Source organism: Caretta caretta, chromosome 10 (genome assembly GCF_965140235.1).
Source record: "Caretta caretta isolate rCarCar2 chromosome 10, rCarCar1.hap1, whole genome shotgun sequence".
NCBI lineage: Eukaryota > Metazoa > Chordata > Testudines > Cheloniidae > Caretta > Caretta caretta.
In genome coordinates this window covers 46631477-46649257 of record NC_134215.1, presented here as the reverse complement: position 1 = coordinate 46649257, position 17781 = coordinate 46631477, and the positions used below count along the sequence as shown (strand labels likewise).

General features: G+C 50.4%; 1 protein-coding gene across 2 annotated transcripts in view; it reads right to left on the bottom strand.

Annotated features, from left to right (window-relative positions):
• The window catches only part of SHF (Src homology 2 domain containing F), a 73312-nt gene that overhangs the window by 43529 nt on the left and 12002 nt on the right, over nucleotides 1-17781 (bottom strand). The window lies entirely within an intron of this gene.

Genomic DNA, 17781 nt, shown 5'->3' with positions numbered 1-17781 from the left:
ACACTCATAGGCCACTGGTCAGCAAGCTGCTGAAATGTCCAAGTCAGTTCCGGGCAGCTAGGCAGCTGCCCTCTCCTGCTCCATTCCAGCTGCCTGGCATTTCTCTGTTGAAGATCGCAACCTGCCCCTCCCTCTCAAGCCCACAGGGTCTCCTGACCGCCATGGGAACCGAGCAGGGTGGGGCAGTATGTGCAGTGTAGGATGAGAGATGCTGCCAGCAGTGGTTCATACCAGCCCTGCTGACGGTACATGGGATCAGGCAGCTAGCTGCCGGGGGAGGGCCCCTGGGAAGGGGGAGGGATAGGGGCTGGCCTCTAAATGGTCAGTATCCAGCAGAGTGAACCTCCTCCCTGCAGTATCTCAGTGCCCACAGGGGGATGGGGACAGAGGAAAAGCCTTGGAACATCCTGTCTCCTGAACATTAATGTGTATGTCTCTCTCCATCCCTGCAAATCCAGCGAGCTTCTACCCAAGGGCTTGGGTCGCTCCCACTGGCTCTGCCGCCCCTGTGCCAGTGATGTGGGGAGCCGTGCTTGAAAGAGGCCCTGGCTCACACCACTAGCCACGATCCTGGCCCCAAGGAAGTCACTGGCCAAATGCCCAGAGTGTCCCTAAGCCCTACTTGGAGCAGACTGAACCTCTGCCCAGCAAGGAGTGAGCTGGTGAATGAAAGGTGGTAGGGGGCCTGGGCAGGGATGCATGGCCTGGAGAATGGCCAGCAAAGTGCTCAGCGCATCAGGGAGCTAACAGGTCACAGATCAGGAACCGTTGAGAACACAGGTACATTTGTGGGCAGAATACGCCTACCACCCACTGATCTGGGCAAATGGGGCTCTCCCACCTGTCTCTGGCTCTGAGCCAGGAGCCGGGCTGGCTCCATGAACCAAGCGGCAGGGCAGATCAGGACACCTTGTAGCCAGACTGCATTCCCAGATGCCAGCCAGAGGCCCCACCCATGGGAACCATCCAGTCTTTGTCCCTCAGCATTCGGACTTGGGAGTCCAAACAGATTAAGGCGCTTTTATTAATCAGATGCTCACTAATGATACAACTGTCAATCATACAGCACCAGCACTGGGCTTTCCCGAGCACACTCGCTACAGCGCTTACCTGCCTGGGGGTGCACAAGGCTGGGTTACTGACTGACCTACCATGGGGGGCTGCAGCACCAGGAGCTGGGCAAGTTGCTTCCCAGGGACTACCCAGAGTTATTATGTGCAAGTTTGGAAAGATACATATGCAAACGCACCTTGCTGCTGCCCCACAACTGACACAGAGCACACTCCTCTTGCACACACTGTGGGACAGGCAGCTCCAAAACAAGAATACTGTAAACACCGGTTAGGAGACGTGGCAGGTCAACAATGTTCTCACTGGGTATTTTCTAGGGCTCCCTCCAGATCAGCTATGAATATCCCAGCATTTGCACCATTTTGGGATAAGTAGGTATGAATAGGCCTCATGACAAAGGCAGCAGAGCCCATGAATGTGTTTTTATTTGCGTCCCTGGGCAGCAAGAAGGTGGGAGATGTGGGAGCTCCCAGACCCCGAGTTCTGGATAACACAGACCAGAGAAGAAAAGGAGTACTTGTGGCACCTTAGAGACTAACCAATTTATTTGAGCATGAGCTTTCGTGAGCTACAGCTCACTTCATCAGATGTATACCGTGGAAACTGCAGCAGACTTTATATACACACAGAGAATATGAAACAATACCTCCTCCCACCCCACTGTCCTGCTGGTAATAGCTTATCTAAAGTGATCATCAGGTGGGCCATTTCCAGCACAAATCCAGGTTTTCTCACCCTCCACCCCCCCACACAAATTCACTCTCCTGCTGGTGCTAGCCCATCCAAAGTGACAACTCTTTACATAATCAAGTCGGGCTATTTCCTGCATAAATCCAGGTTTTCTCACATCCCCCCCACCCCCATACACACACAAACTCACTCTCCTGCTGGTAATAGCTCATCTAAACTGACCACTCTCCAAGTTTAAATCCAAGTTAAACCAGAACATCTGGGGGGGGGGGGGTAGGAAAAAACAAGAGGAAACAGGCTACCTTGCATAATGACTTAGCCACTCCCAGTCTCTATTTAAGCCTAAATTAATAGTATCCAATTTGCAAATGAATTCCAATTCAGCAGTTTCTCGCTGGAGACTGGATTTGAAGTTTTTTTGTTTTAAGATAGCGACCTTCATGTCTGTGATTGCGTGACCAGAGAGATTGAAGTGTTCTCCGACTGGTTTATGAATGTTATAATTCTTGACATCTGATTTGTGTCCATTTATTCTTTTACGTAGAGACTGTCCAGTTTGACCAATGTAAATGGCAGAGGGGCATTGCTGGCACATGATGGCATATATCACATTGGTGGATGTGCAGGTGAACGAGCCTCTGATAGTGTGGCTGATGTTATTAGGCCCTGTGATGGTGTCCCCTGAATAGATATGTGGGCACAATTGGCAACGGGCTTTTTTGCAAGGATAAGTTCCTGGGTTAGTGGTTCTGTTGTGTGGTATGTGGTTGTTGGTGAGTATTTGCTTCAGGTTGCGGGGCTGTCTGTAGGCAAGGACTGGCCTGTCTCCCAAGACTTGTGAGAGTGTTGGGTCATCCTTTAGGATAGGTTGTAGATCCTTAATAATGCGTTGGAGGGGTTTTAGTTGGGGGCTGAAGGTGACCGCTAGTGGCGTTCTGTTATTTTCTTTGTTAGGCCTGTCCTGTAGTAGGTAACTTCTGGGACCTCTTCTGGCTCTATCAATCTGTTTCTTTACTTCTGCAGGTGGGTATTGTAGTTGTAAGAAAGCTTGACAGAGATCTTGTAGGTGTTTGTCTCTGTCTGAGGGGTTGGAGCAAATGTGGTTGTATCGCAGAGCTTGGCTGTAGACGATGGATCGTGTGGTGTGGTCAGGGTGAAAGCTGGAGGCATGCAGGTAGGAATAGCGGTCAGTAGGTTTCCGGTATAGGGTGGTGTTTATGTGACCATTGTTTATTAGCACTGTAGTGTCCAGGAAGTGGATCTCTTGTGTGGACTGGACCAGGCTGAGGTTGGTGGTGGGATGGAAATTGTTGAAATCATGGTGGAATTCCTCAAGGGCTTCTTTTCCATGGGTCCAAATGATGAAGATGTCATCAATATAGCGCAAGTAGAGTAGGGGCTTTAGGGGACGAGAGCTGAGGAAGCGTTGTTCTAAATCAGCCATAAAAATGAGGTATTCACAAAGACAGTCCGAGAGTTTTATCAGCAACAGAAGAGATGGCGAGACACCCAGGAGCCAAATTACAGGGACAGAGCCAGAGAACCAGATAGACAGAGCTTGGCCAAAGAGCACTACTAGCAGCACCTGAAGGGCAAAAACAGCCAAGCGATAGGGTAATTACAAGGGGGTTAACTGGGACTAATGGGACGGATCTGAAGCTGGGAACCTTTAGACTAATTAGCAAGGGGCGCTCTGTGCCAGAAGGCTGCAGACAAACTGCTCTAGGCAAGTAATGGAAGCCCCAAGGCTTGGGATTCTTAAACTCAGACAAGCCAGTGTGCTGTGAGGCCGGATTCTGCCCTGGGCTCTGGCCAGCTCAGGAATCACCTGCTACTCACAGCAGGCACCACCACTAGCCCCTCAGGCAGCTGTGAAACACGGCCAGCCACCGCTCGTCGCTTGCACAACAAAACCAAGAGCTGCCAAGCCCAGGCAGAGCTGAGGGCGTGGGGGCCACAAGCCTCGCTCCTGGATGCAGAGACAGGGGAGATGCTATGTTAGTGTGAGGAAGGGGACAGGAGCCTGAGCCCCAGCATTATTCCTGGCTGGGGCTGAAAGCCCTGGCTGTCCCCTCCGCTCTCCTACAGGCGAGGCTCTCGCAGAGCTCCGCTGAACACTGCACCTGATGGGAGGGACGCTGCACAGAGCAGACAGAGGAATCCGTGCCTTGGCACATGCAGCCTGGGTTGGGGCAGGGAAACCCCGAGCAGAATGAGGGGCTGCAGACATGCGGTTCTGCTCCAGACACTGCAGGCTGCAGACCCCCCATCTCCCTCTCCTCACAGGCTGGCAGAACCCGCCGCCCAGCACACACAAGACAGGATCCCCCCTGCCAAGATCTGTCGGCAAACTGCTGCATGGAACAACAGGCCCACTGGGAACTCCCCCGCCACAGAGGCCTTTGCCAAGAGACAGACCTGGGGGGGGGGCTACAGGGTGGAGGGCAGGGCCCAGGCCCTGTGCCCTAAGGACCACAGGGGCAGGCACAGCCAAGAAGCGAGTTGGAGCAGCCCTGGATGGGAAGGCGGATTCGTCCGCTTAGCCCCTGCACATGGGGCCTGAGCAGCAGCCAGACCCTCTTGGGCTATAGCCTCAGTGGGTGTGGCTGAGCCCAGAGCAGAATCCAATATCTGTGGCGCATCCAGACTGGCACTGAAAATGGTGTTAGGCAACTCAACTACACCCCTCCGCCAAACTCTAGCCTAGCCAGGCTGAAGCCAAGCCCTGACAATGAACTGGGCTGGGCTGTGGAATCACCACCACCACCACCACCCTGCCGCCCAGGAAAAGGTTGAAGCCCCCACCCAGGTCCCCAGCACAGGAGACCTGCAGTGACACACTGTAAGGACCAGGCCTGCCCAGGACCCAGGGTGGGAGCTGATGGGTCTATTCCAACTCTGGTTCTTCAGCCCGTATCCACCCTGGGCTGGCAGTGCCAGCCAGTGCCCCCAGACTTGGCGCGCAGTCCCCCCTCCTCAGACACCTGACACTGGGATCTCCCATCGTCCCAGGCAGAGGCTGGATACAGGGGTCACACCTGTCCACACACGATGCTGCATTGGCTCGTTCCAGGGCTGAGCACAGGCCAGGACTCTGTGCTCAGAGTCCCATTTCCTGCAGAGCCTTCCTTCAGTCAGAAGCCCATGCTCAGCACTGTCAGGACCATGGCCCCTTTTGTCCCATGACCGGATGCCTCTGAAGAGCCCAACATAAAGTGACCAGTCCCAGGGCCAAAGGGCCACACAATCCTGAGCCCAGATGGCCCCAACATCAGTTTGAAACCCCACCCTGACCCAAACCTGCCTCATCTTCCCACACCATGAATACGACTTGTCCTCCCTCTCTAGAAGATCAAACCCCACCGCCTCCCACCTCAGGGACTGTGCCCCCATCCTCCCAGATTCCCTGATTCTCCATTGTCCCCTGCGAGCTGTGCAGAGCAGTATCTGACCTGCCTTGCCACCTCCACTGGTCCCCCGAGCATGATGTGCTTCATTTCCACTTCTCATCTTCATCTCCAGGTCCAGCACACACTGGATCTCCTACAGTATCACCACTGCACAGTCACCCCAGCCCCACAGCGCTCACTGGATCTTCTGCGGTATAAGCTCTGTGCTGTCAGCCCAGACCCGCAGTGCTCACTGGATCTCCAGCAGTATCAGCACTGTGCAGTCACCCCTGCCCCTTGTGTGCAGTGTCATATTTGTTCCAGCATTTCGACTTCAGACAGTTCTCTCCCTAGGGACCAATGCTGCATTCAGAGGATGCATGTGGATGAGGCCCCTGGGTGCTACAGCGCCATCCCACGGTCACTTACTGCATGAAACTGAGTCACGTCCATTCATTATAATCTGTTTAAAACAAACCCTTTCCCTCCTTCCTGTCCTGTGAACCAAGCAACAATAGCCAGAGCCTAGGAACACAGCAGGAAAGTGAGCAGGGCCCCGCAGATGGGAATACCTCCCATGCTGTCCATTCTGAGCCATGCAGCTCCTACCCTACTCACAAAGGGCCCCCAGCTCACCATGGGATTCACCCGCCCCAGAGTGCATGGGGACATCCGCATTAGTGCAGGAAATGAGTTTTCTGTCAGTGCAGGAATATTTACATGCAAACATGTTCTGTCAGTGATGTGGCAAAACACAACAAAAAGAAGACTGACAATTAACTATGATTATAAACAATATCTTACATTTCTCTAGTGTTTTCCCTGCCAGACAATCCTAAAGCCCTTTACAGAGAACAGTAAGGAATCATTCTACTCGCAGCTATCATTGCTGCAATGCAGCCGTGCCTGGGGAGGAGCACAGCCGCTCTTTAGCAGCGCACAACACTTCTGAATAATTGGCCACACGTACATCAGAATGGAAGCTTGTGGCTCAGCCGCATGGCCAAAAGTGGTTGGATGGAACTGCAGCTGCGACAGGCTCTGGATCTAGAGCATCCGTGACTCACTCTGTCTCTATCCAGAGAAGCAACATTGGCAGGAAGAACCCCCATTGTTTGTTGGTGGACTGAAGTGGCGATTTCACTTCAAAACTCTTGGGTGAATAACATCTGGTCCTGGTGACTTATCACTGTTTAATTTACCAATTTGTTCCAAAACCTCCTCTAATGACACCTCAATCTGGGACAGTTCCTCAGATTTGTCACCTAAATAGAATGGCTCAGGTGTAGGAATCTCCCTCATATCCTCTGCAGTGAAGACCAATGCGAAGAATCCATTTAGCTTCCCTGCAATGGCCTTGGGTTTCTTTAGCATCTCGATTGTCCATTGGCCCCCATGATTGGTTTGGCAGGCTTTCTGCTTCTGGCGTACTTAAAAAATTTTGCTGTTAGTTTTTGTCTTTTGCTAGTTGCTCTTCAAATTCTTTTTTGGCCTGCCTAATTATACTTGCCAGTTTATGTTCCTTCCTATTTTCCTCAGTAGGATTTGACTTCCATGTGACAGGTTATGCCCCTTAGGAAGCCATCTGATGTGCTGAGATAGCACTGAGTCTACCTGTTCTTCCAGCATGGACCCCCTTTAACCTGTCTTGCTGAGCCAGGCTATTAAAGCCTCCTCTAACACACACGCAACCCAGCTGCAGATCAGCTCCGGGAAGACTCAGCTTAAGGGACTTACTAAGTGTCCACCTCCCTTGGAGTGCAGACCCAAAGGTATATTATGAAATCTGCCTCCTCCCTCAATGTGAAGGAAGGGTATGCACAATTTTTCCCCTCCTCCCCCTCCCCCAGTTAGAAATTAAAGAAACTGGGTTATATTATAAACAAAACAAATTTTATTAACTATAAAAGGCAGATGTTAAGTGGTAAAAGGGGTCGAAAACAGAACAAAGCAGATTACTAAGCAAATGAAACCAAACCCACAAACTAAGCTAGTTTCACTAAAGAAATTGGTTATAAATAGTATTTCTCACCCTAGATATTGTTGCAGGCAGATTACAGAAGGTCCTGAAAGGCAGCTGCACTGGTCTCCCTCTTGAGACCTCAGATATTATTATTCACAAGCTAGATGCCCTTCCACCTTGGGTTCAACCCTTCACCCCTCAGTTCAGTTTTTGCTTCCAGGTCTTTTTCAGTGTCTTTTTGGATGAGGAAGCAGAGAAGAACCACGATGATGTCACTCCCCTGCCTTATATAACTCTTGTGTAAGGTGGGAACCCCTTGTCTTCTAGTGGAAAACCACTGGCATTCCAAAAGGGGAGGAGGGGTATCCAGTACCAAGTGACTTGGACCCTGGTCTCTGAATGGCCGTGGCAGCCATTGCTCGTAGACTGTCTCCAGCGTCCACAGGAAGACTAAGCTCTTTCACAGTCCACAGTCTCTGCTAATGGCACATTAGCCCAGTCTGGCTTTCCATTGTTGTACCTGAAGGGCTGGTTGGGGTTGACACCCAAAGTAACACATTTGAAATACTGATATGTAGTTAATATTCCTAAGTTCAGATACAGAAATGATACAGGCTGGATAATTGGATAATCACATTCAGTAAATCATAACCTTTCCAAGGATACCTTACATGAGCCATCTTGCATGAAGTATATCTCAGTTATGTCATTCATATCATAACCATATTTACATAAGGAATGTCACATTCCAATTTGTAAAGCATGGCTTTTTGCCTCTAACCATCTCTTTCATGCTGTTATTTAGCCATGGTGGCATTTTTTCGGTCCTCTTACTGTTTTTTCTTTTATTTGAGGTAAACATTTAATTTAAGCCTCTATTATGGTGTTTTTAAAATGTTTCCATGCAGCTTGCAGGCATTTCGCTCTTGTGACTGTTCCTTTTAATTTCCATTTAACTAGCCATTTGTGGTGGGCTTCTTTGGTATTTCCCCTTGCCCAAGGATGTTAAATTTAATTACATTATGATCACCATTACCTAGTAGTTCGGCTTTGTTCACTTCTCTGCCATGACAACTTGGACCGAGATCCAGTTTGTCTCAAGCTTTTTGGCATGAAAATCCTCTGCATACCACCTCCAAACAGATGGACAGAGAGAGAAACCAGCACTAGAGCAATACCTAACGTGCTTTATCAACTGCCATCAAGATAACTGGTTCTCCCTCCTGCTTTGTGCCGAGTTCTCATACAACAATGCTGACAAGGCCTCCAAGGAGCAGAACAGTCGTCATCTTCTTTTTATTTTATTTTGCATATTACAGATTCCACTATGGCTTCCGCCCGGCCTTGCCAGAAGCCTTCCCGAACCTAGCAGCCACCAACTGGATCCAATGAATTCATCATATTCAGGTGCTTATGGACAACCTCGAAGATGCGAAAAAGGACTACAAGCAGTAGGTGAACCGTTAACACCGGGAAGGCGCTTACAGTGGGCAGTTTGCAGCCAAACACTGGCCTACAAACTGGCAGTCATGCAAACTAGACCACCTGTTCCTCACACCATTCTGGATCTGTCAACAAATCAACACTGTCACCTTCAAACTGCAGCTCCTTCGGTTCCTTAAGCTACATCCTGCTTTTCATGTATTCCTTCTGAAGCCTTACATGGAGGATTCCTTTCCCAGCTGGTTCCAACAGCCATCCCTGCCATACTATGTCCAAGGGCATGAGGAACATAGTCCATACTATGCTAGACTCTAAACTGCAGAGAGGGAGACTACTACCTCATCCCTTGGGAGGGATGAAGAATGAAGAGTGCTCTTGGGAACCTGCTGCCCATGTCCATGCACCGGACCTGGTAAAAAGGTTTTATCAAGACCATCTGGCGAAACCAGGCCTGGGGCCAACCCAGAGGAAAGGCACCCCTGAAGGGAGTGAGTAAAGCAAGGATCTGTGGGACTAGAACCCGGGTCTTCCGAACCTGGCAGAGCTGATGTTCCCACATCACCACGAGGAAGCCATGAAGAGCCGCATCCAAGGAGTGCTGTGATATTAGGCGCTGCAGGAAGTACTGCCCAAAGAATCCAGAGGGATAGCACCATGTGGCATTCCGATTGGCCCATGCTCACTATTTAACGCGGGGCGGGGGGAGGGAGGGGGAGGAAACGACTTGTCTGGGCATCCATGCAGACTTCTAGTCTGCAGCAATGCCAGACCTCACCTCACTTTCAGATATCCAGCTCTGACCCTGGCCTGACTCTGAACCTGACTCTTGCCTATTGATTCTGGCTCTAGCAATTACCAGCTTGTTTACTGCCACCTCGTGATAGCCTTCGACTTGTGGACACCAGCCCAGCTGTGCCTACTAGGCCAGACTGCCTATGCCCCAGTCCCTTACACAAGCAAAGCCAGGGAGTGGGGTGTGAGCAGGCATCCAGTGAAGGGATGCTTCGCGTCAGCATCCCGGCCACCGCACTTGGGAGCAACAGCCGGGACAGCATGAGAGTAAAGAGGGTTATAGGTGCTCGGCAGGGCAGTTGCCTTCAACACTAGCGGAGGGGCAAGCCAAAGGCAGAGCAATCCTCACACCCGCCACTGCAGGGTGCCTCCTGTCTAGGCTCACGGGGCTCCATTTGCCCTGGGCAGTGCCTGCACAAGCCAGGCTATGAACCCCAGATGCACCAAGGGTCCCTGCGGCGGGGGCACCACAGCAGCTGCTCTACTGGGGAGCCTGAAGCTAGGCCGAGCAGGCAGGACCAGGCCAGGAGGGAGGGGGCAGGTTGAGTGCCTGAGGAGCTGAGGCTGATCTCAAAGCTGCCCCCCTGCCTCAAGGCAAACACCCTGCCTGGCACAGGCCACCCGGGTGCCAGGAAGTGGAAGTGACTGACCCCCAGGCCCTGCAGCCCTCCAAGAGCCTGACTGGAAACAAAGCAGTAGGGGTGCAACTTACCATGGAGCCTCACCCAGCCTCTCCCCCAAGGAGGGAGCTGGACTGTCCAGGTGGAGCTACCCAGCAGTCCTCAGAGCAAACCAGCCACAAGCCCGAGGGGAAGGGGCTCCACCTGCCCAGGGAGCCACCCCATGTTCAGACACCAGCACTTCCCAGCCCCCTTTGTGCCTGGCCCATCACCCACTCCCCCAGTGACAGAGACAAGCAGACACAGCTACCAAGGCCAGTCAGTCAGTTCTGGGGCTGAGAGCAACTTTGCTGGGAGGAGAGGGGAAGGGGAAATCTCCAGCAGCTTGCACCTCCTGGCCCTGAGCACACAGGGCTCTCTGCAGGGGGAATAAAAATCAATGATTTAAAAAAAAAATTAAATCAGATTTTTTTATTTTGTCATTTAAATGCTAATAATTTTTTCTTTTTAAAAATAAACCTGTTTAAAATGAAATCAGAATTTAATACAAAATATGGTTTGGCCTGAACTTCTTATAACCTCTTAAAACATGTAATTAAAAAAAAAAAAAAAAACGAATCCATGAGCCTCTATGAAAACACTGAGTTGAAAGCTGCTTTTCTATATAAAGAAAGAATTGGGGGGGAAACACCTCACTTTTGAGGTCAAGCTTCATAAACAGGGCGCATAGGTCAGCCTACATAACTTTGCAGTCTGTCTCATTTTCAAGAGACTTTGATGAGACTAGGAATTTAAGCTCCAGTCACTTTCACTCTGGCATATTTGAACATTTGCCCAGGCTGACCTCAATTAATCAGTTTAATTCACTGACTACAGTTAACCCCTCTGTTTCATAAATCATTTAGTTGTAAATGTGAAACATGTTTTGATAAGAGAAGTCCATGTATCCAAAACACTGAAGGTTGTTTTACTTAAAAATACATTTTATATGCTGTGTTGTGTGTTTAATTAAATTCCAGTTACCATGCTAATGCAGCTAGATGTGATATCATGAGCAAAAAGTTCATTATCTAGTAAATAAGCAATATACAATTTCCTAACATACTAAAAAATAACTAAAAAAGTTAATAAGAATGAAAATATGAAGCTATATAATTGCTTAAATAAATGTATATAGTTATAGTGTACTCCCCTACGTAGTAAAAAGCTGTATCAAATCTAGCGTAAAGGCTCTATTTCGCTGTAAGTCAACACATTTGGAGAGTTATAGCAACCATTGAGCATGCACCGTTCTTTAGAAAATAACTTTATTCAAGTAACTGATGCACAAATGGAAACAATGATTTAAATCAATCCAGCCTGGCCCTCTGCCAGCAAGCTGAGCTAGCTCTCCAAGAACAGCCAGCCTCTGGCTTGCATCAGGAGGCAGGAAATTTGCTATCATTGTTCTCTGGCAGCTCAAAGCCATCCTAGGAACAAGCAGCGTACGGCGCTTCCTAGCACAGCGCCTGCCCAGCCACGCTCTATTTACAGCCATTTCCTAAACGCTGGGCTCCCAGCTGGCTAACCAGCACAGAGCTGAGCACAGCCCACAGAGCTGAGCAGCACACGGCTCAAAGAAACATAGGGAGGAAACCCATGGCTCAGCTTGCCACTAAGAAGACACCGGGTTTACCACAGCTGCTGGGCCCTGGGACCATAGCCACAGACTCACCACAGTCAGAGCTGGAGGAGGGCCCACTGTTAGCTTATGGGGGCAGGGCAGAAATGGGCCGTAGGGCGCATTCCCCAGCCAAACTAGAAACTGCTAGAGTCAAGCAGCTTCCAGCCACTTCACAGGAAGCACCATGGGTACTCAGCAGTGCCTAGAACCCAGGGCAAAGGGAACTGTGTCCAGACAGAGGAGCCTGCGTGTCCCTGCCTCTGCTCCACAGACAAGGGGTGGCCTGAGGTGGTGCTGGTTCTTTCGCAGTCAGCAGGACAAAGCCCGGTGCTGGTCAGACTTTGACCCCTGGAGGCCAAAGCCCAAGTCACTAGCATGAGGTGGGGAGACCTGCCAGCCACACAGGATGTGTGAGCACAGATCCTTAAAGAACACGCAGGGGCTGATCCACCCTCTCACCATCAGGGGCCAGTGAGACAAGCATGGGGGCAGGTTACCCCACATCTGGTGCACTCCCTCTGCAGCTGCTGGCGCAGGCCACTGAGCTAGATGGACCTCGGGTCGGATCCAGTCTGGCAATTCCTGTAGCCCTAGAAACAGGGCTGAGATTCAGGGGTGGGGAGTTATATCTTATAAACGTGCATCCCGTTCAAATCAGATGTGCAAATACACAGAGACCCAGACACAATCCCCCTCCCTCTGTTACACACACACACGAGATGTCTACCCGTGCTGTAATCATGCACCTCGATTGCAGTGTGCACACACTCACGCACACGCTCTAACAGGCAGGCATACGTGTGGACATGAACAGACATACAGACATGTGCACGCCACACAGGTGGCCAGGGACAAACACAGACACGCCCAGAAGCAAGCGTTTACACACAACCCGCACTCTGCCTGTGCTCCTAGAGAGTGAATCTTCCCTGATCAGCCTTCGGGAGGAAGCGCAGGGCTGGGGTTTCCCAGCGCCCTGGGAGCTCTGAAGCACAGGCATTGCATTTGCTTTGTGGGAGATGCTCAGGCTGTCTGGCTCACCCAGGCCACAGCAGCACCTCAGAGCTCTTTATGGTGGCAGTAAAGTTACAGCCAATAAGGCAGCTTCCTAGCAGGGAGAGGAGCCACATCTGTTTTCTTGAAAGTTCAAAGCCTTTCCTTTCACCACGAGCTGGGTCACCACGAGCTGGGCTGCGAAAGCCAGGAAGGCAGGCCAGGGGCTTAGCTGTGAGCAGGGTGGGGGAGGGGATGCAGTGTCTAGGCAGGCAGGCTCCAGGCCCACCTAAAAGCAATAAGGTTCAGAAACCCCATCCCCTCAGGGATGTCCTGGACAGCTGCTCTGAACAGGCCCACCAGCCTCAAACCCATCATGAGCATCGAGTGTCACTGGCAAATGCAAACCACAGCAGACTCGGAGGTACACAGATTCAAAGGCCAGAATTACTCTCCCTGTTAAAAATTTACACCTTATTTCCAGTCCAAATTAGTCTAATTTCAACTTCCAGTGATTGGATGGTGTTAGACCTTTCCCTACTAGACTGAAGGGCCCACTAGTACATATTTGTTCCCCTTGGAGGTACTTATAGACTTTGATCCAGTCACCCCTTAACCTTCTCTTTGTTAAGCTAAATAGACTGAGCTGCTGGAGTCTCTCTCGAGAAGGCAGGTTTTCTAATCCACTAATCATAGTCATGGCTCTTCTCTGAACCTCTCTCCAATTTATCAACATCCTTCTTGAATTGTGGGCACCAAAACTGGACTCAGCATTCCAGCAGCAGTCCCACCAGTGCAAAATACAGAGGTAAAATAACCGCACTACTCCACCTCAAGATTCCCCTGTTTATACATCCCAGGACGCCTTAGCTCTTTTGGCCGCAGGGTCACACTGGGAGCTCATGTTCAGCTGATTCTCCACCTCGACCCTCAAGTCTGTTTCATAGTCACTGAAACAGGACAGAGCTTCCATCCTGTAAGTATGACCAACATTCTTTGTTGCTAGATGTATCCATTTACATTTAGCTGTATTAAAACGCACATTGGTTGCTTGTGCCTAGTTGATCAAGCAATCCAGATCGCTCTGAATCAGAGACCTGTCCTCTTCATTATTTACCACTCCCCCAATTTTTGTGTTATCTGCAAACTTTACCAGTTTTCTTCCAGGTCATTGATAAAAACGTTAAATAGCACAGGACCAAGAACCAATCCTGTGGGACCCCACCAGAAACACAAAGGCTCGATGACAATTCCCCATTTCCAGTTACGTTTTGAACCCTATCCATTAGCCAGTTTTTAATCCACTTAATGTGTGCCGTGTTAATTTTATATCGTTCTAGCTCTTTTAATTAGAGCGTCATGTGGGACCAAGTCAAACGCCTCACAGAAGTCTAAATCTATTACGTCAACACTGTTATCTTTATCAACCAAACCTCATTAAAAAAAAAAAGATATTGAGTTAGTTTGACAGAATTTATTTTCCATAAACCCATGTTGATTTGCATTAATTACATCACCCTCCTTTAGCTCACCATTAATCGACCCTACCGCATCATTATCTTGCCCAGGATCAGCATCAGGTTGATAGGCCAACAGTTACCTGGGTCATCCTGTTTACCCTTTTAAAACCCTGGCACAACATCAGCTTTCTTCCAGGACACCATCTTGTGCTTTACCTGTCAGGGCATTGATCCATAGACATTCAAGATTGTTTTTTTTTCAAGTTATCACTGACTTGGAAACGGTGATGCCACTTTTGACACAGAGTGCCACTTCCCCTCCCCTTTTGTCCACTTGATCCTTCATAAATAGGTTATAAGCATTGATTTGACCATTCCAATTGTGCGAATCATCCTGCCAGGTTTCAGCAATACCAACTCGATTGAATTTATGCTCATAAATGAGCAATTCCAATTTCTCTTGTTTGTTACCCAGGCTCCTGGCATTGGCATACACACAATTCAAGAATTTCTTCTCTTTGTGTCCTTTGGTTCCTTATTTTTGTTCTCAACATCTTGATTTTGTGCTGAGTGCCCATTTCTTCCCTCTCTTATCCTCCCCTTTTGCTATTAGTTTAATCCACACCTGACTACTCTAGATAGCCTGCCTCTTAGGAGATTGGTCCCGCTTCTACTGAGGTGGAGGCCATCCAACCTATACAGCCCCCTTCCCCTAGAAAGTGGATCAATTCCCACACACCCGAAGTCCTTCACCCTGCACCACTCACCCGGCCAGCGATTCACTTCCAGAATCTTCAGACACAGCAACCGTGGCATGATACTCCCCATCCCCCCAGAACCTCAACAGCCGGGAGACATAAATATAAGGAGAAAGACCGTGGCTTCCTCACCCCCTTTGAGGGCACACTCCAGCCCTTCCACTTCATCCCCAATGGCAATCCGGACCCCATCTTCTGCACACTGTCACTCCAAGGTAAAACTGTAGCAGCGCCCTCAGCAGCAGGAGAAAGAATTACTTCCCCACCGCACAGACTGTGGGGCAGTCGGTCGATATCATTGACAGGACAGCACACGAAGTCACTGCTGAAGTTAAGTGTGACCAGAGGAGTAGCCGTCTAACACTTTCACTGTAAATACTCCTCAGGCAGTATTTTTGAACACCTTTGATGCCTCCATGGCTATGAAATTCAGCAGAGGGATAGCCCTGGGGTCAGGGGGGTGCCATTTGCTGAGCCCACCTAAATCCAAACAGATTGGACTGAGTTACCAGCTGCTGAAAATAACCATTTCTCATCTGCACTGTGCCCACTATAGCTTGGACTTGGCTTGCGGCCAAAACCCCTGGACGCTATCACCCCGCACACATACGCACACCTGTGCACACACACGGTCACTGAGCTGCACAGAGCACCTCCGGAGCTCTTCATAACCCTTATAATTGAGCAAAGACTTCATAGGCCACTGAGCAGTTACCAAGCTGGGAAGAGAGTCCAGGAGTCTAATACGGCAGCCCACTCTCTGCGGCTTAACCACCCTGCGTCTCAGTCAGCAAATCTAAGGGCGGGGCTATGTTGCAGGTAAAAGAGGGCTACTTGTGCAGATGTAACGCAGTCAATGTGTTGTGCACCTCCCCTGAAGCAGCTGATCCACAGAGGATAACAGTTTACTCCTGCGTCCAGCTACTGGAGTCCGTGCTGTATCTCCAGTGGTAAGAAGTCTATGCTGAAGGTCCAGAAGGACCAGCCTTACTGATGGGAGCAGGAATTACAGCTGCAACAGAAACTGATTTGGTTTTGGGGGGATTTGTTTTTAAAATAGGAAATTACTCACAAAATCTGTTAAGTTATTTAAATTGCAAAGCCAAGCATTCGCAGTTAGGAAATGCCAGAATGTAGGTTGCCCATTGAACTTTAATTCAAAAGCCTTGCTTGCATGCATTATGACACCCTGTAATTACATGATCACAGACTATTCTTTGCAGAGGCCCCCTGCCTCATTCACTACGCAGGCTGGAGCTGCTGTGGGGATGAATCAGGGCTGTGTCGTGAAGGAGGCTGTGTCCTGTAGGACCCTTGCCACATCTGTTGCAGAAGTTGCAAGGCATGTAGTGAACCAAGTGCAGGATTGAAGAAGAGAAAGGATGGCCTCATGGCTGTGGCAGATGAATGCTAATGAGAACTGGACCACATCCCTGCCTCTGCCACAGAGCTCCTGTGCGATGCTGGGCAAGTCACTTGCACCAAACTTTTCACAGGTGATCACTAGTTGTGTGCAGGAGTGGCAGAAGGTCCCTAAAAGTGGAGGGGGCACTGGCATCCAAACTATGGCCCTGGCCCCCACATTGCCCCTTCCCCTGAGGTCCCGCGCTTACACTGCCCTGAGGCCCTGCCCACGTGCTGCCCCTTTTCCCTAAGATCCTACCCTAGCATCACCCCTTCTCCCGGGGCCCTGCGCCCATGCCACCTCTTCCCCTCAAGACCCTGCTCCCCACTCATTCCTCTCTGTCCCCTCCCCAGCATCGCTCACTCTTATGGCCAGTAAAAGTGTGTGGGGATCATGACCCCCTGGTTCCCCCTGTTCTGGCACCCCTGGTTGTGTGCGCCTCATTTATGGGCGTCCAGCTCAAGACACCTGGGAGGTCTGCAGGAACAAGCACAGAGCTTGGAGGCAGGAGGCCCCAAGTTCGAATCCTACCTCTCACTGGCCTGTTCTGTGGCCTCATGCACTCGACTTTGCCTATCTATCCGCACCCCCTCTCTCAAATGAATCCCCTTCCTCACCTGCCTCTGGGGATGTGAGGGTTAATTAGTCTCTGCCTATATAGGGCGTGGAACTGCTCACTGCTCTGACACCAGGCCCTCAATGCCACCCATTGGGTACTCAGTCACTGAGGGTCCCAAATTTAGTGAAAACGTGCATCTGAATCTCCCTCTGCCAGTGCCCCATCTGGAGGAATCCAAACCCACCCCCCTTTGTGTGCGCGCGCACGCACCCACACACGCGCACACGGGTGTTGAGAAGTTACATCCACTAACACCTGAGCTCCTCCGATCCTTCACAGATGAGCAGCAACCCAGAGAAGCCCAGGAGACAATGGATGACAATCCCCCATTCTATGCAGGGTTCACAGGGGGTGCAGTACACAAAGCAGGGGTCTTATGTCACATGTCAAGGATCCAAAGAAATCCTGAGCTTCAGCCCCATTCCTTGAGAGCTGCCCATCCTGTGTGCTGGATGAGGTAGGGGTCCCACCAGTTACAGACCATATCACAACTCTGACACACAAGGGGGTCAAAGGAAGGTTGCCTGGATAACTGCAAAACTGGCATTTTCCCTAGGGCCTGGCAGGGCGTTCTTTCCTGCATGCGGCACTGCTGGCGTGTAAGACATCATGCAGACACGAAGAACTGGAGCGGAGCTGTCACTCCACTGACCAGCCGCGCAGGATGGCAGAGGTCCAGATAGCTCAGCTCCCAAGTGGCCACCGCACTCGACTACCTCCTGTTATTGGTACGTGGTGGCATGAGGCTCAGCTCCTGTTGGTGCTGGGATGCTGTCTTGGCCCAAGAAGCTCCCATGATTTGGAGTGCGCTGAGGAGGCTCTGTGGGAGTTCACAAAAGCCCAGCCCTTCCCCAACACAACCCATGGTTAGAACAGTCCGATGTTCCTCTTTGAGCCCAGCCCTGCCACTATTCA